Here is a 25,863-nt window from a genome sequence, read left to right on the forward strand (position 1 = left end):
CTCTTGGGCCTGGCTTGCTCACATGCTTCGTCCTCAGTCAATCACAATGGCTGGGGAATGAGATGCACTGATTGGGGTGGCCAAGTCATATGATCTCCTTAATATCGGGGATGGAGTCAGCCTCCCCAGAACCTTGTGGGTCTTTCAATGGAAATCAAAGCCCATGAGGAAGCAGGAAGGGGAATTGGATATGAAGGGGTAATTCACTAATGGTCACTTCTTATCTACTGATGCTTTAGTGAGTATTAGTCATTGGAGGGGCTCTTTACACCTTAAAGATAATAATGGTTTATATGCTATATTGGTGGTTGTTTGCCTTTTAAATTTATGTTAAATTTTTAAACTTTTAAATACTTCAATTTGTAACCGTGGATTTTTTTTTTAAATTGAAGTGTAACTGGCACACAGCATTCCATTAGTTTCTGGTGTGCCGTATAGTGATTCGACAACTTTAGACATTTTGCTGTGCTTGCAAAAGTATAGCTACCACCTGTCACCATACAATGGTATTACAATATCATTGACTATATTCCCTGTGCTTTACCTTTCATCCCTGTGACTTATTCATTCCATAACTGGAAGCCTGTACCTCGCAATACCCTTCACCCATTTTGTCCATCCCCCTACACACCTCACCTCTGTCAATCATCTGTTTGTTCTCTGTATTTATGGATCTGTTTCTGCTTTTTTGTGTTTGTTCATTTTTTTTTATGTTCAACATGTAAGTGAAATCATATAGTATTTACCCTTCTCTGACTTATGTCACTTTGCATAGTACCCTTTAGGTCCATCCATGTTGTTGCAAATGGCAAGTTTCCTTCTTTTTTATGGCTACATAGTATTCCATTATATAAGTATACAATATATATTCCATTATATATAAATATAAACATACATATGCCACATCTTCTTTATAACCATGGACTTTTTTGAAAAAAGATTTTTATTTATTCATTTGTCAAAGAAAGAAAGAGAGCACATGAGCAGGGGGAGAGGCAGGCAGAGGTAGAAGCAGGCTCCTTGCTGAGCAGAGAGCCCAATGTGAGGCTTGATGTCAGGACCCCAGGATAATGACCTGAGCCAAAGGCAGACTCTTAACCCACTGAGCCACCCAGGCATCCCCCTCCTTTTCAAAAAATATTTTTATTTATTTGTGGACGTTTTTAAACATATGCAAAAGCAGAGCCAACAACATAATTTTTTTTTTTTTAGTTGTCATTTATTTTTGGCTCTTGGGGCAATGTTATCTTTTCAATATGAAAAAAAGCAAGTTCAACACAAAATAGAAATTTGAAGTGTAGGAGAGGATAAAGCCAAGGGCAGGGGAGGGAATAGCAAAAGGAAAAAAATGAGATGTTGCCAAAGATGGGAGGGTCTCCTTGTCCCCTCTCTGGAAGAATGATTCAAAAGATTTAGGTGGCAGTACAAACCTTTCTGTATATACACAGCAGAGCTGGGTGTTTGCTAAGAAAGGGTGGGGATGGGGAGGGTCTTTCTGGAGGCTAGTCCCTCTTCTCCTTCTTGGCTCCCTTCTCCAACCAGGGGAAAAGGAAGGAATCCAACATATGAAGGTGGTTATGTAGGAAAAGGGAAGGATCCTGCTTTAACAGGGTGGGGCAGACCCCAGCAAAAGAAACAGCTCAGGACACAGCTTGGAAGAAGACGGGAAAATACAGATCGATAATACTGTCAACACCTCTCCTGAAGCTGAGAGGAGCAGGGAAATTCCTGGAAATTAGGACTCAAGAGCCTGGATACCCCTCTCCAAAACTGCTCTAGAATAGAAAACCCTACCCCTTCCTTATAGGTACCTCTACTGCTATGAGGTAGCTTTGTTTCCTTTCCGCGGGGCTACCACATGGGCTTAGGATGGTGGCCATCTACTGGGTTTTAAGCACTTGGTTCTAGATGGGATCTGATGAGACCCAGCTTCTTGGAGAATTATCTTATAAAACAAAGGGAAATACCAACTGGACAAATGGGAGAAGGGGACACTGAAAGGAAATACAGGGTTACTATGAATGGCAGAAATCTAGGTTTCCCAGAGTGGAAGAGAGGAGACATTCAACAAACAACAAGTATTTATTGAGCGCCTATTATGTGCCAGGCACTGTGTTCTAGGACCACCCCCCTCCAAAAAAGGAAAAAAAAGAGACAGAGTCAGAAAATGTAATTCTGAGGGAGAGGACAGGGGCAGCTGAGGAAGAAGGCTGAGGGAATGGAGAAGCCTGAGGTGATGGTGCTCTGCCTTAGGCCTCCTCTTCAGCCTCCTCACCAACATCCTCCTCCTCTTCTGCGGTGGCATCCTGGTACTGCTGGTACTCGGAGACAAGGTCATACATGTTGCTCTCAGCTTCAGTGAATTCCATCTCGTCCATGACCTCACCTGTGTACCAGTGGAGGAAGGCCTTGCGCCGGAACATGGCTGTGAACTGCTCTGAGATGCGCTTGAAGAGCTCCTGGATGGCTGTGTTATTTCCAATGAAGGTGACTGCCATCTTGAGGCCATGAGGTGGGATATCGCAGACTGCTGTCTTGACGTTGTTGGGGATCCACTCCACAAAGTAGCTGCTATTCTTATTCTGCACATTGAGCATCTGCTCATCTACCTCCTTCATGGACATCCACCCACGGAAGACAGCAGCCACAGTGAGGTAACGGCCATGGCGGGGGTCACAGGCAGCCATCATGTTCTTGGCATCAAAGACCTGCTGGGTGAGTTCAGGCACAGTAAGGGCCCGATACTGCTGGCTTCCACGGCTGGTCAGAGGTGCAAAGCCAGACATGAAGAAGTGGAGCCATCGGAAGGGCACCATGTTGATGGCTAGCTTCCGGAGGTCAGCATTGAGTTGACCAGGGAAGCGGAGGCAGGTGGTGACACCACTCATGGTGGCTGGGATGAGGTGGTTCAGGTCTCCGTACGTTGGCATGGTCAGCTTGAGAGTGCGGAAGCAGATGTCATAAAGGGCCTCATTGTCAATGTAGTAGGTCTCATCTGTGTTTTCTACCAACTGATGGACGGAGAGGGTGGCATTGTAGGGCTCGACCACAGTGTCAGACACTCTGGGTGAGGGTACCACACTGAAGATGTTCATGATGCGGTCAGGATACTCTTCTTGGATCTTGCTGATGAGCAAGGTGCCCATTCCAGAGCCTGTGCCTCCACCCAGTGAATGGGTCAGCTGGAAGCCCTGTAGGCAGTCACAGCTCTCCGCCTCCTTCCTCACCACATCCAGGACTGAGTCAACCAGCTCAGCCCCCTCTGTGTAGTGGCCTTTGGCTCAGTTGTTGCCTGCCCCAGACTGACCAAAAACAAAGTTGTCTGGTCTGAATATCTGCCCCAAAGGACTTGAGCGAACAAAGTCCATGGTCCCGGGTTCTAGATCCACCAAGATAGCATGAGGAACATATTTGCCACCTGTAGCTTCATTGTAGTACACAGAGATGCGATCCAGCAGCAGGTCGCTGTCACTGTGGTAGGTTCCAGTGGGGTTGATGCCGTGTTCATCACTGATTACCTCCCAGAACTTGGCACCGATCTAGTTGCCACACTGACCGGCCTGGATGTGCACGATTTCCCTCATTGTTAAAATTTATTTTAATTTTTTTGCTCACCTCAAGGTGTGTACGGGGCAAGAAATTATATGGAATTTTTTTTTTCTATACTGCTAGTCTCAGGCTGGAGCAGCGAGGTCCGAACGCAGGTGCAGGAAGGTTCTGAGAGAACAACGTAATTTTTAAAAAAATTAGTACTTATAGGTGTACTTTTAATTAATTAATTGATTAATTAATTTAAAAAAGATTTTATTTATTTATTTGAGAGAGAGAGAGAATGAGAGAGAGAGAGAGAGAAAGTGCACGAGAGGAGGAAGGAGCAGGCAGAGGGAGAAGCAGACTCCCTGCTGAGCAAGGAGCCTATTCCCGGATCCCAGGACTCCAGGATCAGCACCTGAGCTGAAGGCAGTTGCTTAACCAACTGAGCCACCCAGGCTTTCCAGACAGTGTAATTTAAACCCATCACCCCCATCCCCATCCCCCAGCTTTAACCATTGTCATATATTGATTTTTGACTTTCAGAAGTTTCAAATTTGTACAGAGTTGAATCTTGATGTTTTCCACTGTAGTTCATTCTAACGTTGATGTTTATATTTAGAGAGATGCCAGATAGTGTGTGTGTATGTTTAAAGGTATAATGCTGTGAGGTGAGGCTCTTAACAGGATTTTTTCCCCAGGTGTCCAATATTTTCAACTCTGCTTATTGAGCAATCCCTCCTGCTCTCACTGGTTTGTGAAGCTTCACAAGGTTCTTGCATTTGCCAGTGTGTTTCTGGCTACATATTCTGTCGTGTTGACCTGTGTGGTGTTGCACCAATACCCATGTTGAACTTCGTACATGTAAGTTTTCGTATCCAGTATACCTAGATGTCCCTGGGTTTCTTTTTTCAATATTTTCTTGCCCAACTCTTTCTGTTCATTCTTCCAGATGAAACTTAGAGTCATTTTTACAGCTTCTAAAGAAAATTCCCTTAGGATTTTGATTAGAATCAGTTAAAGTCATGCACTAAGTTGGAAAAATAAACATTTTCTCAATAGGCCCTCTTCAAATGTAGAAATACGGTGTGTTTGTTTGTTTAGCTCTTGGAAGCCTCTCTGAAAATGCCATGTTATCTCCTTGAGGGTCACACCTGGATGGCTTATGTATTTTGCTGTGTTTATGGATGAGAGTTTCAAAACTTCCCATTTGATCCTCGTTAGTCATTCTCCAAGACTTCTTGTTTTCAAGTTTGAGTCCCTTAGGGGTTTAGATCACTCTTTCTATCGGAACCCACCACCCCATCTGCCAAAGTTTCTATTTGTTCTAAAAATCAAGTCCCCAGAGCTCTTATGTTTGGTGCAAAGAGCATTAGATTTGAGATTTGGCATCGGGACACGCCTGAGTTGCAGGCCCTGCCCTCTCCTTTATCAGCTGCATGTCCTCGGGCAAATTATTTTGCTTCTCTGAATCTCATTTTCCTTATTTGCATGTAGGCATGAATCATTTTATTCATTTTCCATCTAGTTCCTTATATTGTTTCTTCCTAAACTTTTTTTTAATAAAGATTTTTATTTATTTATTTGACAGAGAGAGAGACAGCGAGAGAGGAAACACAAGCCTGGGGAGTGGGAGTGGGAGAGGGAGAAGCAGGCTTCCTACTGAGCAGGGTGCTGGACGAGGGGCTAGATCCGAGGACCTTGGGATCACAACCTGAGCTGAAGGCAGCTGCTTAACTGACTGAGCCACCCAGGTGCCCCCCTAAACTTTTCTTTCTTCTCTAGGAACCTCTAAACTCCTTGGGAAGAGGAACTGTGCCACCTCCATGGTTATATGTAGGGAACAGAATGAGATAACACTGGGAGTTCGTGCCTGATAACAGAGTCCAGCCAGTGGACACCATGTTAGCTCCCTCAAAATAGAATATATTTTGAAATAATCTGGAGTCCTCACTTGGACCATGATTCTTTAATAAAGCTTTGAAATATGGATAATAGTTAATAAGATGGAAATAGCCAAGGTTTATTGAGTTCTTCGGGTGTCCCAGCACCAGACAATCATATATTCTAGGTCTGACCTCATCAGACCCCACTGTACACTTTAAAGAAGCTACGATGGTAAGATCACATAGCTAGGACATGGTGCAGCTGGAACTCAAGCCAACTTGGTACTCTGAACCCACATTTTCTTTTATCTTCCCTACAATATCAAATTATGTCTTCACAGTGCTTCTGGCCTAGGAGGTAGTCAGAAATACTGGTCTTGTCCCCTTCTTCCTTCTTGTCTAGGTCCTGCTTTTATTATATTTTATTTTTTAAAGATTTTGTTTATTCATTTGAGAGAGGTAGAGAGAGCGCACAAGTAGGCAGAGCGGCAGGCGGGGGTCGGGGGTGGGGGTGGTGGGGGGGAGAAGCAGGCTCCCCGCTGAGCAGGGAGCCTGATGAAGAGCTCAATCCCACGATGCTGGGATCATGACCTGAGCCGAAGGCAGCTGTTTAACTGATTGAGCCACCCGGGTTCCCCTAGGTCCTGCTTTTAGTCGTGTGATCTGAGGTCCATTGACCAATATTGATTGTCTTCTCTTCCTCCCTCCATTTTAAGCATTTCTGGAATAGGGCTGTAATCAACTACTTCTCACCATCGTGTTAAACGCTTACGCATCAAGTCTGTGACACCCCTTGTTCTCCTGACGAGAGTGGCAGGCCACCCTGGCTCTGAAGGACCTCTGAATGGAGGGAGAGGGAGTACAGAGTATGAAGGGGGCACAGAGAATGGAGGTGGAGGAGTAACAGCCTGGCAGGATGTCAGAGGAGAAAACCCTGGACATGGAACCAGACATATCTGCTGCTTGGTGACTGACTTGGGACACATTGCTAAGCTCTCTGTGGCTCTGCTTTCTCATCACAACAGTGGGGACTGGATAATTCTGACATGTCAGGGGGGTGGCAGACCTGCATGATGGGAACCCGCTCTAGATTGCGCAGCCTCAGGCATGTGTAGGAGGATGTCTTTGTCATTATTGTACTAAAGAAATAAGAGGAGAAGAAAACAGCAATCAGGAAGAGGGTGATGCTTAGTCCCTCAGGCTGACTTCTGGGTGGTAGAAGTACCAGAGCACTGTTGGTCCTGCAGGAGACAGGGGTCAGAAGGAGGTTGAACAGATGGGCCCAGATGGTTTCTGGGTCATACAAATTTCAGGGGTTACTTTCAGTTTTTTTTTTTTTTTTTTTTTTTAATTTTGGTCTTAACATTTCCCAGGAATATACTGTGGTCTTATAAAACTAGTAATAGTAACAATAGCTAACATTTATGCACTCTGTGATTTGGATAGATTATCTGATTTAACCCATAGAACAACCTATAAAATAGGCATTATTGTTTCTCCCATTTTAGAGATGGAGAAGGTAATTCCTGCTTAAGTACTCTGAAGTTATAGAGCTGGGATGGGGATTTATGCCAGAGAGGCTGTAGAACTTAAAAATCCCAACTCAGTACCCAGGTCCCACCTTAGATCAATTGAATCAGGGTCCCAGGGTCAGTATTGATGGACAGTGCTGAGTGATTCTGCTACGTGGCCAGGCTTGAGAACACTGGACCAGGTGTCCCCCCGGGGGAACAGCAGATGGTGCTGAGGTGGTAAAGGCAGGGGAGAGTAAGTGTGGGTTCATGTTGGGGATAGTGGGGAATGGTGGCAGCTGTTCTCACTCCTGGAGACCTAGTGGTGTGACCATACCAGAGTCTTCTGCATATTGGCAGTGAATGTGATTTTTCCTAATGGGAAGAAAAGATGGCCAGCAGGTTGACTGTGTCTGTGTATGAGAGAGAGAGAGAGAGAGAGAGAGAGAGATAGATAGATAACGGGCATATATGTGTGTGCATGTGATTAAGTGTTTGTGTGCTCATGTATGCACTTATGTAATTGTAGAAATGTGTGTGTGGACATATGTGTGCATGTGAGGAGGTATATGTGTGCATCAGTGTATTTCTGCATTTCTGTATTTCTGATTATATGGATATGTTTGCATGAGTAGACATATGTCTTTGTCTGTATTTGTGAGCATGTGTACATGTATAAGTATGTCTGAGTGTGGGTGTGTATGTGTTAGTAGACAATTGTGTGAATGTGTCTGTTTTGGCTGTATACGTGAGTCTTTGTGTTGGCATAAGCATATGCATGTATGATCACCTACACAAGTGTGCAGGGGTATGTGCATGTGTGTGACTGCGTGTGGGTGTGCATGTATGTTTTTTGTGTGCATATATGCTATGGACTGAATGTATGCTCAACCTCCCAAATTCATACCTTGGAACCCTAACCCCCAGTGTGATGGTGTTTGGAGGCGGGATCTTTGCAAGGTAAATAAGGTTAGATGAGGTCATGATGGCATGGACGCACTTATGAAGAAAGCAAGAGACCCGAAAGCCCTCCCTCTGCCATGTGGGGATGTAGCTAGATGGCGGCTGTTCACAGGCCAGGAAGACAGTCCTCACCAGACACCCAGTTGGCCAGTGCCTTGACCTTGGACTTCTCAGCCTCCAGAACTGTGAGAAACAAGTGCTTATTGTTGAAGCCACCCAGTTGGTGGTATTTGATTAAAGCAACCTGACCTCACTAGGAAAACATAGTTGTGTATTCGTGTCCCTGTGTATGCAAGCTTTTGTGTATTTGGGTGTGCATGTGAGAGAGTGTCTGTGGATATGGGTGTCCGTATTGGGTGGCAGTGGCAGAGCATGGGCAGGAATATATGTGTGTGCATGTGCCTTTGTGCATGTATACTGTGTGTCTGCAGGCATGTGTATGTACACATAATTGTTTATTTATGCATGGTGTGTAAGGATGCATGTGAGAGAGAATGGATGAGTGTGGGAGTGTGTGATCATGTGTGTAAGTATGTTCATGTGTGTTTGACTACATACGGGTGTTGGTTTAATATGCACGCATATGGTTCTGTCTGTCTGTGCATGGTTTTATGTGTGAGTGTGAGTGTGTGTAGGACTCTATAGGTGGTATATTTATTTGTGCATATGCTTGTGTATGTGTGTGTAGGTGCCCATTTGTATACATTTATGTGTGCACATGTCGACAAGGATATGTGTTTGAGTGTATCTTTTTTTTTAAAGATTGTATTTATTTTTTTGACAGAGAGACACAGTAAGAGAGGGAACACAAGCAGGGAGAGTGGGAGAGAGAAGCAGGCTTCTTGCCCAGCAGGGAGCCCAATGTGGGGCTTGACCCCTGGACCCCGGGATCATGACCTGAGCCAAAGGCAGATGACTATCGACTGAGCCACCCAGGCAGCCCTGTTTGAGTCTATCATTTTGTGTGGGATTCTGTGGGTACGTGCACATGTGTGGATGTCTATATGTGTATGCATGTGGTTGTGTATTGTGTGCGTGGGCATGTGCACTTGTGAGTGTGTGTGCATGAGGGTCCTGGGCTGTGGAGCTGGGCGCCTTTCCTTTGCTTCTGACAGATGGTCCAGCAAATGAAGCCCTCTCTACCACCTGCCCACTTACCCCCCCCACCAGGGCCTTGCTCTCCCCCCTCCAGTCTAGCCACTTCCTCCCTCACCCTCTCTCTCACATTTGGACCCCCTTGGCTGGTGTGTGGGGAAGGTGAGGTCAGGACAGAGCGGCAGGCCTGGCCTGAGCACACCGTGCAGGGCCAGGAAGCAGCAGAGCTGAGAGTGTTAGTGTTAGAGTGTGTGTGTGTGTGTGTGTGTGTGTGTGTGTGTGTGTGTATGTGTGTGTGTATGTACCCAGCAGGGAGGCAGAGCCCAGGCAGTCCCCGCCAGCGCCTGGCCTCCATCCGCAGAGTGGGCAGGCAGCCCAGGGTAGAAGGGCCTGTGCTTTGCAGACAAAAATGCCAGATGGTGGGGATTTGGGGGGGCTCTCCACGGCCTGGCTGCCAAGGGCAAGGAGGTTTCTGGGGCTCTGGAGAATGAGCTGGAGAGTTGCATGTGTGCTGCTGTGTTGTTTTTTTTTTAATGGAGAGTGGGAAGGCTTGTTTTGCATATTTCGCAATGTATTTCCCCTTTGGATTTCTATCCGTTTGCTAAAAAATTTGATCATAAAGCTTTAGATGTTTTTTGATATAAGGAGAGTACATATTCCTGCAAGGAAGTCAAAACATTTTTTTTAAACTGAAAATATTTATTGACAAGCTATGAAAGAAGCACCAAATAAAAAAGATATTTAGATTGGCTGTTTCAGTTGTGAGTTAGCTGTAGAGACACAGTGAGGGGCTGGGTTCTGTTTATTTTAGGAATGGATTTTAGCTCCTGCTGATGGGGTTTCAAAGCTTTGTTTTCTGTACAGGGAGTTTTCTGAGCTGACCCACTCCCGAGGAGGTGCTTTGCCATGTCTGTTGGGAAATGCCAAGCTTGCCCATGCGTGAGCTCAGGCAGTGTCCAGATGGTTCTGTCCTTCCACTTCTGGCCAATGTGGCCTCTCTTGTCACACTGGGATGAATGTCACGAGTGGTACAGCTGTGGGCAGAGACCAAAGTCATTTTTTTTTCCTTATTGGAAAAGGGAAACAATAAGGAGAAGGATGATCTTATATGAGTCACATGTCTCCTGGCCCTCACACAGCCCAAATGCGGACGTTTGAACATGGGAAGGCGGCGTGTGCACTGGGGTCCCTGGGAACAAGGAGCAGAACAGGGAGCTGTCTTGGGGAACAGGTGCTGTCTTTATAGCCTTCCCTGCCTCTGCCTTCCATTCCTTTGTCTGCAGCTCATATTGAATAAAGTCCTTCAATGGCTTCATATTGAATTAAGTCCACAGTCCTTAACATGGCTCTGGCAGGCCATAGGCACAGCCCAAAAATGCCTCCTTTTTTGTGGCTCATCTGTCCCTATACTTCTCTAACTTGCTCTGGGTTCTAAATGCCATTTTTTAAAAAAAAGGAGACAAAAATTTATTAAGTTACAAATTACCTGCTCGGAGGCAGGTGGGGGCATGTCATAAGGAACCTTGAATTTAAGCTTCTCTTAAAGTAACAAGAGCTGGGCTTCACAGTGATCTATGTTTAAGGAAGACTCCTTTAGTGTCCTCATAAAGGACTTGGGCTGAGCAGAGGTGGAGACCAGGTGTTTGGAGGGAAATGTGCTCAGGAGACGGAGGGAATAGGATTTGGTGACAATTTGGATATGTGAGAAGGGGAGGGGATCACTTAGGATGTGTTCAGGTACAAGACGCAGAACACTTGCTTACTTTTAACTTACAAAAGTAGAGTTCATTTTCTCATATCAGAATATCTCTGAGTCTTGGTGGTTGTAGGCAGGGTTCAGTTGTGTGTACTGTCAGGGCCTAGTTTTATGATGTTCTTTGGGCTTTCTCACTGTGGTCACGAGATGGCTACTAGAATTCCAGACATCTCCTCTACATTCCCTCCCCAGACGAAGAGGAAGACAGTGCCCCATCAGTTCCTTCTATCAGAAGAGCCAACTAAATGCTCAGAATCATCCTCAGCAGACTTCTGCTTAGGCTATGTTGTCTAGACCTGACTCACATGACCACTCTTAGATGCCAGGGAGGCAGGGAATATGAGAAATGGATTGTCACAATTACACAATTAGCTCAGACTGATTGCAATCCATTTTCTAGGGCACATTGGGCACATTGTCCCCAAACCAAATTATGGCTCTGTTAGTTGGGAAAAAGTGGGGAATGGATATTGGGAAGTCATCTAACAGCATTGGTCACTAGCAGTGAGGGCACAGGTCAAGGATGACTTCAGGGTTTGGCCCTCCTGGCTTGGGGTGGCATTCAGCCACATAATGGGGGTATGGGCAGTTGCTGGTAGTAGAAAGGGTGACTTCAATCTTGCTTGTGTAACTCAGATGTCACTTTGGATTACTCTGCTTGTTCAGAACTGAATAAGATTTTCTTGGACTGAGGTTCCTTGAACCTTGAATAGATTTGTTAGAAGCAAATGTGACCCCAAGAGTTTTTTAAAAGCCCGCATTGCTCATGGTCATCTCTTGCTTTGAGCTTCTGCTGAATTAGTTTAGTCTAGTGATGACTTAGGGACCCTTATGCGCTATTCTTGTCCAGAAGTGTGGGGGGTCAGATATAGACTTCAGCCCTTTCCCCATTACTCCCACCCCTGCTACATCACACAAAGACACACACACATACCCCATTCTCTCAGGCACTTGAGTGTTTAGAAACATCCACTGAAAGCTTGTGAAGGAGTGATTTATTTTGCAAAAATATAACTTAAAATTTAAGACAAGACATTTTAATTTTTTAAAATGCCCCTTGACTGTTTCTATGACTTGGATTCCAGCCTTCTGCCATGTTACTTGGTCTTCCTCCCTCTTTTCATGTTCTCTCTCTTTCTGGATCAACACCCCAACCCTTCCTATTTCTTGGGAAGAGGAAATGCTCTGTTTGCAGCCAATAGCCCCTGGGATGTGCCTGGGTAACATCATGGTGGTTTATGGCAGGTGTCTGCTCTGATAGGTTGGTGTGCATGCTATGCTTTGTTGTTAGCTCTAACAAATATTGCTCTGGCTTAGCTTCAGACTCAGTTCTGGTTCCCCAACTGCATGTCAAGGACTTGGCTTGGCAAGAGCTGCCTTTTGGGGTCCCTTTCCAGGTTCTGTCTGCCTGTTGAGAGAGAAGGGTCTCTTGTGTTTTGTTATATGTGGGTATGTTGAGTTTGAGGAGCCCCCAGAAATGACATCCACCGATTTCCCCCTCACCCAGCCACTCTGAGGAGTAATCTGACTGCAGTGCTGGGACACGATACTCTCCCTCTGGGCCCACACTTGAGACTGCTGAATGTAAGTGGCTGGGAGCATGCTTGTTCTTCAGATGGGGTGGGGGTTGAGGGGGGTGCCACAAATCTTCCCATGGAAAATAAAAAGGTCAAATGGTGTTAATTCATCTGCACAACTCACTGGGCTTAAAAGCACAGCCTGAAATGGCTTCTTGATTGAGAGAAGATGCTTCATTAATCTTGGTTCCCTCATTTGAGAGTGCAGAGAATGGAGACTAATGGCTGACATCCCAGTGTCTCAGGGGTGGGTGGGATATAAGCCTCCAGACACTGGGCTATAATTGCAGAGAATCTCAAGGAGAGGAGGAGCAAGTGGGCCAGGGAGATGAGAGGCAGACTCAGTGTCCCCCCTCTGATGGGTGATGGCGGTAGGGAGGCAGGGTGATGTAAATTCCTTGCTAGAAATATTAGTGATTAATTCAAGATGATGAATCATGCTGGAAACAGTCTTCTGCATCCTCAGAGTGAGAGCTGTAGCCTGAGAGTCAGGAATCCTAGGTTTGAGTCTGGTTCTTCCATTGCCTGGTTGGGTGACTGAAGCAGATTATTATCCCTCTCTGTAAAATGCAGGGAAGGGATGAGAGTGCTTGATAATTTCTTGTCTCTCTCTCAGTGCTAGGATGTGTGGCTCTTTACTGAGTACCAGACACACTACTGGACTCAGGAATGTAGCCTGGGGTTTAAGGCAATGCTTCTGCCTCTGTGGGCAGCCATATCTTCTCATAAGATCAAATCTGCAGAGACCTACACAAAGATAACAGGAGGTCAACATACCAAAGAGATGTCACATATGGAGAGTATTCTACCTAGGGAGAGGAAGACCTCCTTGTGGTTGGGTATGGGAAGGATCATGGAAGACTTCCTGGGAGAAAGGAAATCTAATGGCATGGGACAGGCTTTGATTGGCAGAGAGGATATAGGTAAAAAGCTTCTACTTCCAAAGATCAGGTATTTATCTTGGGGCCCAAGGGGAGCCATTCATTTTCTATAGCTTTCTGGGATGAGGAAAGAGAAAGATCCTTGCCTAGAAGACAAACCGTAGTAGTCTTTGAGCAGCAGCAAACCTTGTTTTGCACTTCTGAGCTTCCACCATCAGACAAGCATTCCTGGTTGTTTACCCACATAGTGACTTTGGGCCAGTGGCATGACTGCTCTGTGCCTCATTTCTACATAGAGAGAAGGTAAGTAGATAATTGGGATTCAGTGATTTAATGCATACAAAGTGCTTGTCATAGTATCTGGCACGTGATAGCCCTCAATACACATTAGCTGCTGTCATTTTTATTCCTGATGACATCATTCTTGAGTACTTACTGTCCTCAGGCACTGTGCATTGCATTCTAATAATAACTAACAAGTTGTAATAACTCTTTGATGGAAGTATTGTTATTATTTCTGCTTTATAGAAACCTGAGGCACAAGGAGATCAAATAACTTGCTCAAGACCATGCCGGTAATGAGTAGTGGAGGTACAATTTGATTTCAGGTACCTAAGCTCTTAACCATCCTGCTATTGCCTCTCTTGGGATTACTACTGTTACTTATTTTCAAAAACAAGGCTGCAGGTCCGAGTGACCAGTGAAAGGAGAGGGGTGAGTGGAGGAGGCACTCTAGGATAGTTTCTCTGTTTTTGGCTAACTTAAGGACCTCAGAAGGAGGTAGTGACCTGGGGTGGGGGGCTCTAAGAATATGATAGGCCTGCTGTAGCAGGAGTTTACCGTATGGATACGAGGTCATGCTGGGGTGGTCAGATCGGAACCTAGGTTGGGGGCAGGGTCTCAGAAATGGGGCAGAATCTTCTGCAAGATGAACTGGGAGCAGATCAGAGCCAAACTTGCCTCATGTTTGTAAGAATTCATCTGTCCAGCTTTTGGGAAATGGTGAGTAACCGTATCTCTTTGGCCATTGTGAGATTATTGCCTCAGACTCGTTGAGGTGCCTTGCCTTCAGAAAGCTCCTAGGTTGATGAACTCTTCCACAGATCATGAGTTCTGGGAGCTTATCTCTAAAGAGTCTTGTGGTCAATAAGCCTTAGAAAAGGCAGCTCTCTCCCTTGTCTGTAGCAGACACTGTCCGGGTCTCTCCTGTCTCTCCCAGTAGCTGTCAGGCTAGGGCACTGGGCTGGACTTCCAACTGCCAGTTCTGCCTGAGGTCTTTCTGCTCATGCCTGGGGAACGACAGAAGTGCCTGACAATTGATGAGGATTACTAACGCCCTTCCCCAGCCTGGCAAGAGCAGGCCTCGACCAATGACCGGCCACAGCTGGAGTATGAATACTCCATCTCCCTTGCTTCCAGGCAGGATAACTCGGAGACATGCATCCCATCCGTCCATCCGTCCGTCCGTCCATCCATCCATCCATCCATCCCATCCCATCCCAGAGAGCCCCCTGGACAAATCTCCCATTGCCTGCAGAGGTGACTTGCTTGATAACTCCTCCATCATGACCACCTTCTTTTCCCTGCCTCTCTTCTTTATTTCTCTACCAGGGTTCCTCAGGATCACCTTCCAAATCAACTACTTGATTTGGAACCCTTCTATCATAGCTTCCGGTGGGAGCCAAGCCGAGATAGCGAACTGCTCAGAGATTCCTATAGCACGCTAAAGCATGAAAGGCTCTGAGAAATCTCCTAGTGGGGAGGCCTATTTCACTTTAGCCCAGTGTTTTCCAAACTTTTTTGGCCAGAGAACTCTTTTTTTTTTTTTTTTTTTAAACCAAACACCTAGTAACTTCCCCTGAAACACTGTTTGTATGTGGTGCACACTGTGGGAAGTCATGGTCCAACTCTACTTTGCAGCAGATGGCTGAGTTGTGTGAGCCTGAAGAGGGAAGTGAGTGGCTGAACCTGCTCTTGGCAGATGAGGCTTATACCCCTTCCCCTCCTGGTACAGGTGCATTTTCCAACCGTCATGTTCTTCCCCTCCTCATCTGTGATGTGGGAAAGTATATTTACTGCACAAGAGCTAACATAACCTGTGTGGAAATCCTAAACCAGAGAAGATTAGGCTTATGTGCATAATTTATTTTGACAGTAGAAGTAGGGGTGAGAGGCACTGGCCTCAAGAACCAGGGAGTTTACTGTCTTGGGCAACTGAGTCATGCCTGGAGGGGAAAAGGTGGCTGGAATTGTCTTAAACCCACCAAGTTTCCAGCAAGAGCCCCCTCCCCCACTGCCATCCCCTCCTCCTGCCCCCTGTCCCACTGCTGATGTAAAATATTAGCTCAGAGGAAAGTTAGCAAGTGGCTTGAAGAGGGTCGGCATGCGTCTCGGAAGGTACTTATCTCATTTTCATAGTCACCGGAGACAGCCAGGGAAGATAACCAGATGTTCGAGCATCTCTTCCTTGCTCTCGCTCACTTACTCTCTCTATCTTTTTTGTAAATTGAATTTAAAGGACCTGTTTCTTAGCAACAGCAGCAGTCAGTGGTTACAAAATCCTCCTTGGCCCTTTTAATGCCCAGGGTTTCAGTAGGCAAATGAACCTCTCAGCACAGGCTGGGGACTGGGGACAGATAGCATGGCTGCAGTGGAAGCCAGCACGTTGGGGGCTATATTACTGGGGGTGGGGAGCTTCCCAGAGGACCCAGAGTGTGGGCAGGAGGGCCAACAGAACCATCTGTGGCTCCCAGGCATACTGGTGGATGATGCTGGTTAGACGGCCCTGGGCTGGAAGGCTCCATGTGGCTGTTCCAGGACTGTCCAGGGGCATCTGTTGTTTTGGATGAAGTGGCTGTGTGAAAAGAGCCCTAGAAAAGCATCTCAGGAAACTCAAGTCTGGTCCCAGCAACATTGTTGTGTTACCTTGGGCAAACTTGAATTTTCCTGAGCCTCAGTTCTTGTACCCATCAGATAGGTAGTAACACCCACCTTGCCATACTGAGGGACAAAAGAGACCAGAGTGTGTGGAAGTTTGAAAGGCGTGAGGAACAATGACAGGGTCAGATGTTAGGAATCTTTCCTCCTTTGGGCTGGAATGCTCTGCCTTCACCATCCCTGGAGAAAGCAGAACTAGATCCTTAAAGATCTGAGTTAACCTGCCCACCCGGAAGGCTTGAGGCTGTCTCTTAGACGGGTGGACATAGAAATGATGGGGTTGGGGGAGATCATGCCTGGGGAAGGGGAGGAGAAGGCCTCTCCCCACAGACCTGGTGATCAGGGCACTGAAGGGCTTTGGAGCCACAGGATGGCAGAATATTGGGTATGAAGGACCCTTAGGGGTTTTATTCTAATATATCCTGATGCTTGTATCCTTGACCACTGAAGTTGAAAACTGATGGCCCATGGGTCGTAGAAGGCCCTGACATGCATTTTGTTTGACCCTCACAGGGTTTTGTAATTTGTTGAATTAATTGTTAGCAGTCACCAATGAGGAGATTTCCCCCCAAAGTTGTGATTTCTAGCTTTTTTTGAACAATCATCAGGAGAAATTTTCACCTCATGTGTTGGTTATTGTGACAGGACATACACTTTCCATCTCCACATCTTCCAGCTGCCTGTGACTGGGGACACTTTGCTCATTTTCTACCTACTCATCCTTGTAGGCAGCTGGGTCTGAGATTCCTGCTTATTGGGAACCTCTTAAACATCTGTACAGTGTAGATGTTAGTAAAATCTGAAAGAACTATTAAAATGAAATAATGTGATGCACATAGTGTCTAACACATGACAGGATTTTAAAGGTATTGGTTTCTGTTTCCCTTTAAAAGCCTTCACGACTTAGAGTCATCTGTATGAGTTTGGTCACAGGAACCTGAGGAACCTGAATGATTCTTTATAGAGAAAGACCTAGAAGCATGGATTGCTTCTCCTATTCATTTATTCAGACTTGACTGTACCAGGGTTTAGCCTCAAAAAAGGCAAGCTCAAGGTTTGGCTGCTTGTGATGTGGATGGTGTTGGCCATGGCTTTGACTTCCGGGCTGCTTTAGTTCCTTTGGTTCATGCATGCATTTATTAGTGTGGTAGGCGTCATGGTGCTGGGTGCTGAGACTTCAGTGACACAGAAGACACAGCCAAAAGAAAGTCTCAGTCCCCAGGGACAAGATACAATAAGTTGCTATTCATTTTGGAAGGGATGTCCCAATATCCTCCAAGACCATGAAATCTCTAAAAACAGTGATTCCAGAAGGCTTCTGAATCTTCGTAGGGTTTATGCCCTACCCTCTAGATCTTTACTTGTTGTTGTGCCTGTTCCTATTTATTCTTTAAGTTCTGATTTACATAATGTCATCAGTATAGTGAACAAGAGAGTTCTGTGGAATGCCTATATGGTCTAGTCCCCTATGGATATATCATGAGAAAATGAAGGAGAATGAGCAGGGTCCTGTGACAGATTGAACAGAGGGCTGTGGATGAATACTGCTGTTCGTCCCACTGCTTTGGGTCCTCTTCTCTGCTAGTTATGGAAAAGAAAGCATTTGCCAGACCAATAGCCACATATCACTTATCTGCAACTATGTTAATTTGTTCTAGGTAAGATACCACATCCAGGGATGCCTGGGTGGCCCAATCAGTTAGGTGATTTTGGCCATGATTTTTGTCATGATACCAAGCTTGTGAAATTGGGCCCATGTTGGGCTCTGCTTTCAGCACAGAGTCTATCTGAGATTCTCTCTCTCTCTCCCCTGCCCTTCCCCAACTCCCATGCATGCATGCTCTCTCTCAAGTAAATAAAATCTTAAAAAAAAAAATGATACCACATCCAGCTCAGAAGTTGCAACTGGGGCTTCTACTTGGTAAAGTTTGTCATCGTTCACTGTTGTCTGCCATGACAGAGGTCAGACTATTGTGTTAAATGGGAGACAGGACAGAGGGACCAACTCCTCCACATTTTTTAAGTCTTTGGGGATACTGATAATCTCTTCCATTCCCCAGAAAGTGGTAATATTTTTGATTTACCATCTGGGTCCAGGAAAGGGGGCAGCTTCAGCTCCACATAGCCTTTTGTGCTAGAAGAGCTCATTCTATTAGACAAAGAATCATTCCAAAGTTTTGCCCCATTGCTAAGCAGATATATTCCAATTATGTATTGGGAATTGAGAAATGACCACTGATCCTGGGCCATGACCATTGTTTATCTGAATCCTCATGTGCCTCTACTCTAATGAAGGAGCCATAATAGGACTTTGGGTCTTGGGGTGTCTATACTAGCTTACGCCCTCTAACGTCCCTTAAAAGCTTTGCACATTCCATTTCCATATGGTAATTCTCTGTTCCCTCGAGCAAATGAATGTAGTTCCAGTTGGGAATGACTACTACCCATACTTACTATACTGTTGCAAGGTACTACCTTACGGGGACCAGTTCTCTTTATCAGCTTGGGGTTCTGGGTCTGAGAACTGGGTCAAGTCTAGAAATTGAATAAAGGACTGATTTTCCATTGGGGTATCTAATCTCAGTCTTCTGTTCATGCTTCACCTTGTTTGACTCTAAACATAGATCATACCCTTATTGATTCTTAAGGGCATAATGTTATTTTTTAAAAAGTTTTTATTTATTTATTTTTTGAGTAATCTCTATACCCAATTCTGGGCTTGAACTCATGATCCAGAGCTCAGGAGTCACCTGCTCCTCTGACTGAGCCAGCCAGGTATCCCTGAGGACGTGCCAGGTATCCCTGAGGACGTGATGTTATTATTAGTCACGTCCATCCATCAGAAGTCAACAGAGTTTTTATGTCAAGCGCCAAACAGTAAATATCTTAGGCTTTAAGGGCCACATGGTCCTTCAACATTAACTGAATTGAAGTTTTCAATTTCAAAGGGGTCTTTGGACCCCTTTCCTCACAGTCTTTGACAGCAGCTTCCAATAGCCATACCAGCCATGTAGAGGGCCACCCTCCAGGGCTCCTTCGCCAGGGTGTCGAATCCTGCAATGTAGAGGGTGCCTCCATATTGATAGACATTTCTTTTCTTTCTTTCTCTTTTTTTTTTTTTTTCCTTTAAAGATTTTACCTCTTCGTCAGAGAGAGAGAGAGAGAAAGAAAGAAAGCAAGCACAATCAAGGAGAGCTGCAGGCAGAGGGAGAAGCAGGCTGCCCACTGTGCAGGGAGCCCGATGTGGGACTCCATCCCAAGACCCTGGGATCATGACCCAAGCCCAAGGCAGACACTTAACCAACTGAGCCACCCAGGTGTTCCTTGATAGACATTTCTTGATCCAGCTTGAGATTCTGCTTCCCTCCTTCAGCATCCACTTCCATACATGCTCTCCTTGTTCCTATGAGCTGGATCTTAACGGTTCCTTCAGTGCATGACCTCTCTCTCCCCTAGCAGGCTGAACACTTGCTGGTGAATCCGTGCTGCAGTCTGCCCCTGGTTATGGCTCTCGTGGCCAGGAAAGGAGTTGGGGAGCATCACGGAGAGGGCCAGCATTATCCTCAAAGGCACCCCCCTCAGCTGAGGCATCTATTCAGACTTAAAGCAAGGGGATGGGGGTTGGGCCTTTTCAGCAGGCCCAGGGGTTCAGGAAAATTGGGGGTTCAAGAGTATCTACTTGGATATCTCTATCCCAAATTTCAGGGCCCTACTTCTTCCTCTCAGGGCCTTGATCTGGCCTATCTGAATTGCTAGGGCTGAGAAGACTTCTCTTATAATTCTGTTCTGGGTTTAGTCTCCACTCTGTCTGCTAACTGCTGGAGGTGAGGCTCTTTAAATGCTGTTGAAGAAGTCCCCTGCCTCTCACAGTTGCTTTAAATTAATGCTTGCTTGTCCCAAGCTTGTCATTTTCTCTCCTCAAAGCATTGGTGTTCGGCAGTAGCCACCAGTTTGCCAGTCCTTATGCTTTTTCTCCGTTTCTCTCAAACTCCGGAGATACTGCATGAGTAGTAGCCTTCTCCCTCCCTCTCTCCCCCCATCTCCCCAGGGGGAAGGCTTAGCAACTACTGCTACCACTTATTCCAGAGGGCCACAGGGCCCACAGGGGTTCCCCTCCAGATCTTATGCTCAGATCGCTGCCCAGGTCCACACTGGTATTGACTGTCTTAGGTTGGGTTCCCGGATCCTGAGAAAGTATTCAGGTTTCCAGGATTGACTGGGGGAGGGCCCTTTAGGAAAAACCTATGGTAGTGGTGGGGGTGCACCTGGGTGGTTGAGTCACCTAAGTGTCTTGACTCTTGATCTCAGCTCAGATCTTGATGTCAGGGTTGTGAGTTCAAGCCCTGGATCGGGCTCCACATTGGGCTCCGTGCTGAGCATGGAGCCTGCTTAAAATACCACCACTACCACCACCACCACCACCACCACCACCACCACCACCACCACCAACAACAACAACAACAAACCTATAGAGAAAGGGAATAAATTAGGACAAGGGAGAGAAAGGAGCCAAGCAAGAATGTGGTTGCAGATAAAATCTAGCTTTGGCCTGACCCTCGATGGTGGGACTCTGGAGTATAAACCACACTGCAAAGCCATCTGCTTTTGAAGGAAGGGGATTAGATTTCTGTACCCTATGTCAGTCAGCAAGCTACTGGCTGTTGGTGTCCCTGCAATAGGGGTGTAACCTCCCTAGCAAGGTGACTTCTGTCTGCCAAGAGCAATGCTCTGGAGGAGAGGCAGCTGTGAATTGCTGTCGGCCAACTAGCAGAACAGCTGGGGGTGGGTGGACCTGGGGAGCAGGAACTGCCACATCTCCTGCAGAGAGGATGGAATATTCTGGCACAGGAGAAATTTCAGCAGGGCTGGTTCATACAGAGTGAGACATCCAGGTGGTAGCCCTTGGACCAGGGTGCTTAGCAATGGAGGTGGTAAGAGCTGGTTGGATTTTGGATGTATGGTTTTTCTTTTTTAGAATAAGAAACAGCTTACTGAGATAGAATTGATGCACAGAAAACTGCATGTACGGTGTACCATTGCATGTGTCTTGGCAGGTGTATACCTCCCTGCAACCATCTAATAATCAAGACAATGAGCATGTCCCTGATGCCCAAAGGCTTCATTGTGGCCCTTGATGACCCACCCTCCTGCTCCTTCTCCCCACCCCTGGCCCACCAGCCCTCACATCCCAGACAACCACTGATCCTGCTGCCATGACAGGTTGTTTGACGTCTTCTAGAATTTTGTAGAGATGAAGTCATACAAAAAATATGTACTCTTTTCTTTGTTTTTACTGTTCTCACTCATAATTATTTTGAGACTCCTTCCCATCGTTGTATGTTCATCCCCCTCCTTACGGAGCCGAACCCCACGATAACACAGTTTGTAGACCCATTCACCTGCTTATGGACTTTTGCCCTGTTCCTAGTTTTTGGCTGTCACACATTGAGCTGTGATGAAGGTGTGTGTACAGACCTTTGTATGGACAAATGCTTCCTTTTCTCTTGGGTAAAATGGCTGGCTGTGGGCCACCTGGATCCTATGCTAGGTTAGGTGTATGTTTAATTTTGTAGGAAATGGCCGAACTGTTTTACATTGAGAAGTTTGAGAGTTTCAATTCCTCATGTCTTTACCAACGCTTGGTATGGTCAGTCTTTTTTCATTTGGGCCATTTAGATAAATATTCTGGATGTGCTCTGGAAATGTGGATCCTGTGGAACTTTAATGAATTCGATCTGGGCTATGGGAGAAAGAAAAGGAGCTATTTATTCAACAGATGTGAATCGAGTGCCTTCTTTATCCTGCATTATTCTAGAGGCTGAAGGAATAGTGAAGCATAAAGTAGATATAATCCAGTCCCTCGTGGATCCTACACTCCACACTCTCCTTTGCCTGTTTTGGGAGGGTCGGGGTGGCACCTGGGGCTCTGGCGGGGGTGGGAAGAGAAGCTCAAAGAGAGGCAAGTACTGCTGATAGAGGCAGTGAAGAAAGAGGGGGCTGAGGGTGAAGCCAGCCCCACATTAGTGGGTCTGATGTAGAAAGATGCCATGATATCCTGAGTCTGCTATTTACTATTAGTGTGACTGTGGCCCAATCATGTTCCTATCTGAGTAGCTTTGGTTTTTCATCTGGAAAGTGGGAGTAATGAATACTTTGGTTGAACTGAGATATTTTGCCAGCACTCAGCCAAATCACGATGCTCAGCAAACTTCCTGAAGTCAGTGACATTGATTCATTCCTCAGTTGTGCTCTTGAGACAGGATCACATGTTCCAAGTGTGGGTTCCAGAAGGGTCTCAGGGGCTGTAAAGTCAGCCCCTGGCCCACTGCCTCATTTCCACCCTCCCTACCAATGCTTCAGGTGCAGACACCCCACCTGTGGGCCCAGAGCAGCCAAGGGGAGTAGGAGTCCTGTTTGCAGCTTTATTTTGAGAGCCACCACTGCAAGATGGCTCAGGCTCCTGGCTCCACAGGGGGCTGAAGTCAGGCTATCTTTAGGAGACACAGCATGTCCCTCCATGTCACTGGGTCTTAGTCATCATGTTGGGAGAGAAGACACCACTTTTGCCTCAACTGTGTTTGTTGTCTGTGGATCCCCTAGGAGCAGCAGGCTCTCCTTACTCAACTTTTGTCTTGAACTCTCTGAGGGGAGGGTGGCAGGAGGGGGCAATCCACCACAATGAGGGTTTTGCCTCATTGTGATACTCATGGCTGGGAGTGTGGCTTCCCTGGGTGCCCTGTGTGTAGCCATGGCAACCACGATGCTCCACTTTTGTTCAGCATTTCCCGGTTTACCCAGTGCTTTTATAGCTGTCACCTATGGTATCCTCTAGATGGGTTTGGAGTGTGGCATCATCGTCAATATCCTAGTTTACTAACTAAGGACACTGCGGCTCCAAGAACACAGGGAGTTGCTTAGAGTTACTGTATGAGTGAGGACATGAACCCAGGCTGTGGGCTTCCAAGATCAGGATTCTTTGTTAAGCCATCGTTGTTGTCCTGATTTTGCAATCTCATGGCCTCTGCTCTATTCTGCCCCATTTTTTGCTTGCACAAATCCTATTTCTCCTTTGAGGCCCAGCACTTGGCTCAAATGCCTCCCTTCTCTGGGAAACCCCCTCTTATTCCTCTGGATGAACATGAATACCTGGACATTTCACAATGCTGTGCAGAATGCAATGGGCAGGGCATGTGGTTTGGCACAATTCTTAAGGGCGTCCTCTTACCTCCTCTGCTGGGTCACAGCTCCTTTAGGACAGGAATCATGACTCATCCATATTCCCCACATCACAGAGTATAGACTGTAGGAGCTCATCCATAGAGGTGCCTACGAAGTTCTGATTGAACTAAATTCCAATGTGATTCTAGAACTGGACATTTCTTAGAGCCTGAGCAATGTTTGACATCAAACAGACCTTTGAACTCAGAGCCTGGCTCTGCCCTTTGTAAGCTGGATGAGCTAGGCTATTCTTATAACCATCTTTAGGTCCAGTTTGCTCAATATGTAATGTAGGAATAATCATAGGAATAATATATCATGGGAATAATAATCATAATAATGTAAGAATAATCTATTTTCGGTGCCTGGGTGGCTTAGTGGGTTGAGCCTCTGCCTTAGGCTCAGGTCATGGTCTCAGGGGCCTGGGATTGAGCCCCAAATCAGGCTCTCTGCTTAGCTGGGAGTCTGCTTCCTCTTCTCTCTTTCTCTCTCTCTCTGCATGCCTCTCTACCTGCTTGTGCTCTCTCTCTCTGTCAAATAAATAAATAAATAAACTTAAAAAAAAAAGAATAATCTATTTTGTAAGGTTGTTTTAAGGATCAAAAGAGCTAATGAAAATAAAGACCATGTGTATTGTACATTCTGGTGCATAAGGAATGATAAAAAAAATTAGGGGAGGAGATCTCTTGTTCTTTACTCAGCAATCTTGCCTAATTCTCTTGGAAAGACCAAGATCTGCTGCCATGTGGCATCAACTAACACTATGAAGAATACATGAAAGAATATTCATTAAGCACTTGTCATGCGACCTTTATTCATTCATTTACTCATTCTCTTACCATTCAGAGTTGACATAACTCACCTGGGGGCATCAGAAAAGGGTGGGAGCTACTCCATTTCTTCCCTGTCTCATGATCAAAGCTGTCCTCTGGCTGGAGAAGGTGGGGCAGGGGGAGATTCTTTACTTTATTGATGAAGTCAGTCATTTCCCTTCAGGCTTTCTTTATTGTGAACTTGAGGAATGTGGCCTCTAGATGGATCAACGAAGTAGGAAGAATAAAAATATATTTCAGAAACTCCCCCAAAGAACTTATGGGCTCTGAATGTGTCTCTCTTTCCAGCTGTTCCTTGCTACGCCAGCACTGGGGGCTGAAGAATGGGGACTACACAAGAGGGAGGGTCTTGGTGGCCTGTGAGGAGAATCTGTCCTAGGAAGCTGCCGTCTGAGGCAGAGGGATGGTCATCGTGAGCTGGGAGGCACAAAGACCCACAGTGGGTAGAGGCTGGCAGTTGGTAGGGATAGCAGGGGCTGGAGTAGTGGTTTGGCTGGGATAGCTCTCCGTGTTAGGGTGACTTGATCAGTCGAAAAGTAGAGAATGCTTAGCTGGGCCTAACCATGACAGTTCCATGGCAGTGGGGGTTGGGGCTGCTCTGGAGCCTGGAGATGGCTGGGTTGGCTCACTTCTGAATTGGCACCAACCAGGCTCTTTTGCCACAAAGAGAGGGCTACTTTGGCCTATGGCGAGGGCTGGCAATACTGGCCCTATGCACGGGGACACTGATGTCCTGTTGGCTTTTTTATGGAGGACAGTTTTATGGAGAGGAGTCTGGATTTACCATAAGTAAATGGAAGAGTAGGAGTGAGGAGAGTCTTAGAATAGAGACACTGGTAGCCATCTCACCAAGGATCTATCTTCTCCCCCAGGACCATGTGCTCCTCTGGCCAATGGCTATGAATAGGAGTGAGGGGGTTACTTCTGGGATGAAGCATTGGAGATCTGGTGTGCAACCCTACAGCCATCTCCTTGTTGCAGTAGTGGAGGAGATCAGGAGTTTTAGGTGGTACAGATGTAAGGTGGTAGAAACTGTCAGCCAGGGTCCCTGAGTTACTATGTGGAGCAGAGCCTGCCTCAGACTCAAGTTGGCTCTATGAACAAGCAGTAAACCTAGAGTTCAGTGTCTCTTTTGGTTTGCCTTCCTTGTAATTTTCATCTTACTTTATTTTTCCTTCCCTTCCCCTATGTTTGTCTTGTTTAGTTTTTTAAATCCACATATGACTGAAATCATATGATAATTATCTTTCTCTGACTGACTTATTTCATTTGGTACAATACCCTCTAGTTCCAGCTACATAATTGCAAATGGCAAGACTTCATTCTTTTTGATGGCCAAGTAATATTCCATTCTCTCTCTTTATACTGCATCTTCTTTATCCATTTCTCCAATTAATGGAGTTTTGTAATATTTTTTAGTCCTTTTATGAGACAAGGAAAATAAGGAAAAGCAGGAATTTGTTTTTTTAAAACTATAAAATTTTCATTATTCTAGAAGTCTTGAATTTAGATCCTTCCCCATCTCCTAAACCTTTAGGTTACATTAATTTGTTTGTTTAATGAACAGCTATCATGCACTTACTGAGACATAGGTCCTGTGCTTTTGGCACTGGGGTTTCAGAGGCAAGTCCGTGATGGTGACCTGCTGGAGTCTGGCCATTCCTCGGGGAAGAGA

At 46.0% G+C, this 25,863-nt stretch overlaps 1 pseudogene across 1 annotated transcript; it reads right to left on the reverse strand.

Moving 5' to 3' along the window:
• Positions 1 to 2,063: 2,063 nt before the first annotated feature.
• LOC309859089 (tubulin beta-5 chain pseudogene) lies at positions 2,064 to 3,678 on the reverse strand (annotated as a pseudogene). The gene has a single exon. The product of its transcript is annotated as a tubulin beta-5 chain pseudogene (transcript).
• Between the last annotated feature and the right edge of the window lie 22,185 nt (positions 3,679 to 25,863).

The sequence above is a fragment of the Mustela nivalis genome, assembly GCF_964662115.1.
Source record: "Mustela nivalis genome assembly, chromosome: 2".
In the NCBI taxonomy this organism is placed as follows: Eukaryota; Metazoa; Chordata; class Mammalia; order Carnivora; family Mustelidae; genus Mustela; species Mustela nivalis.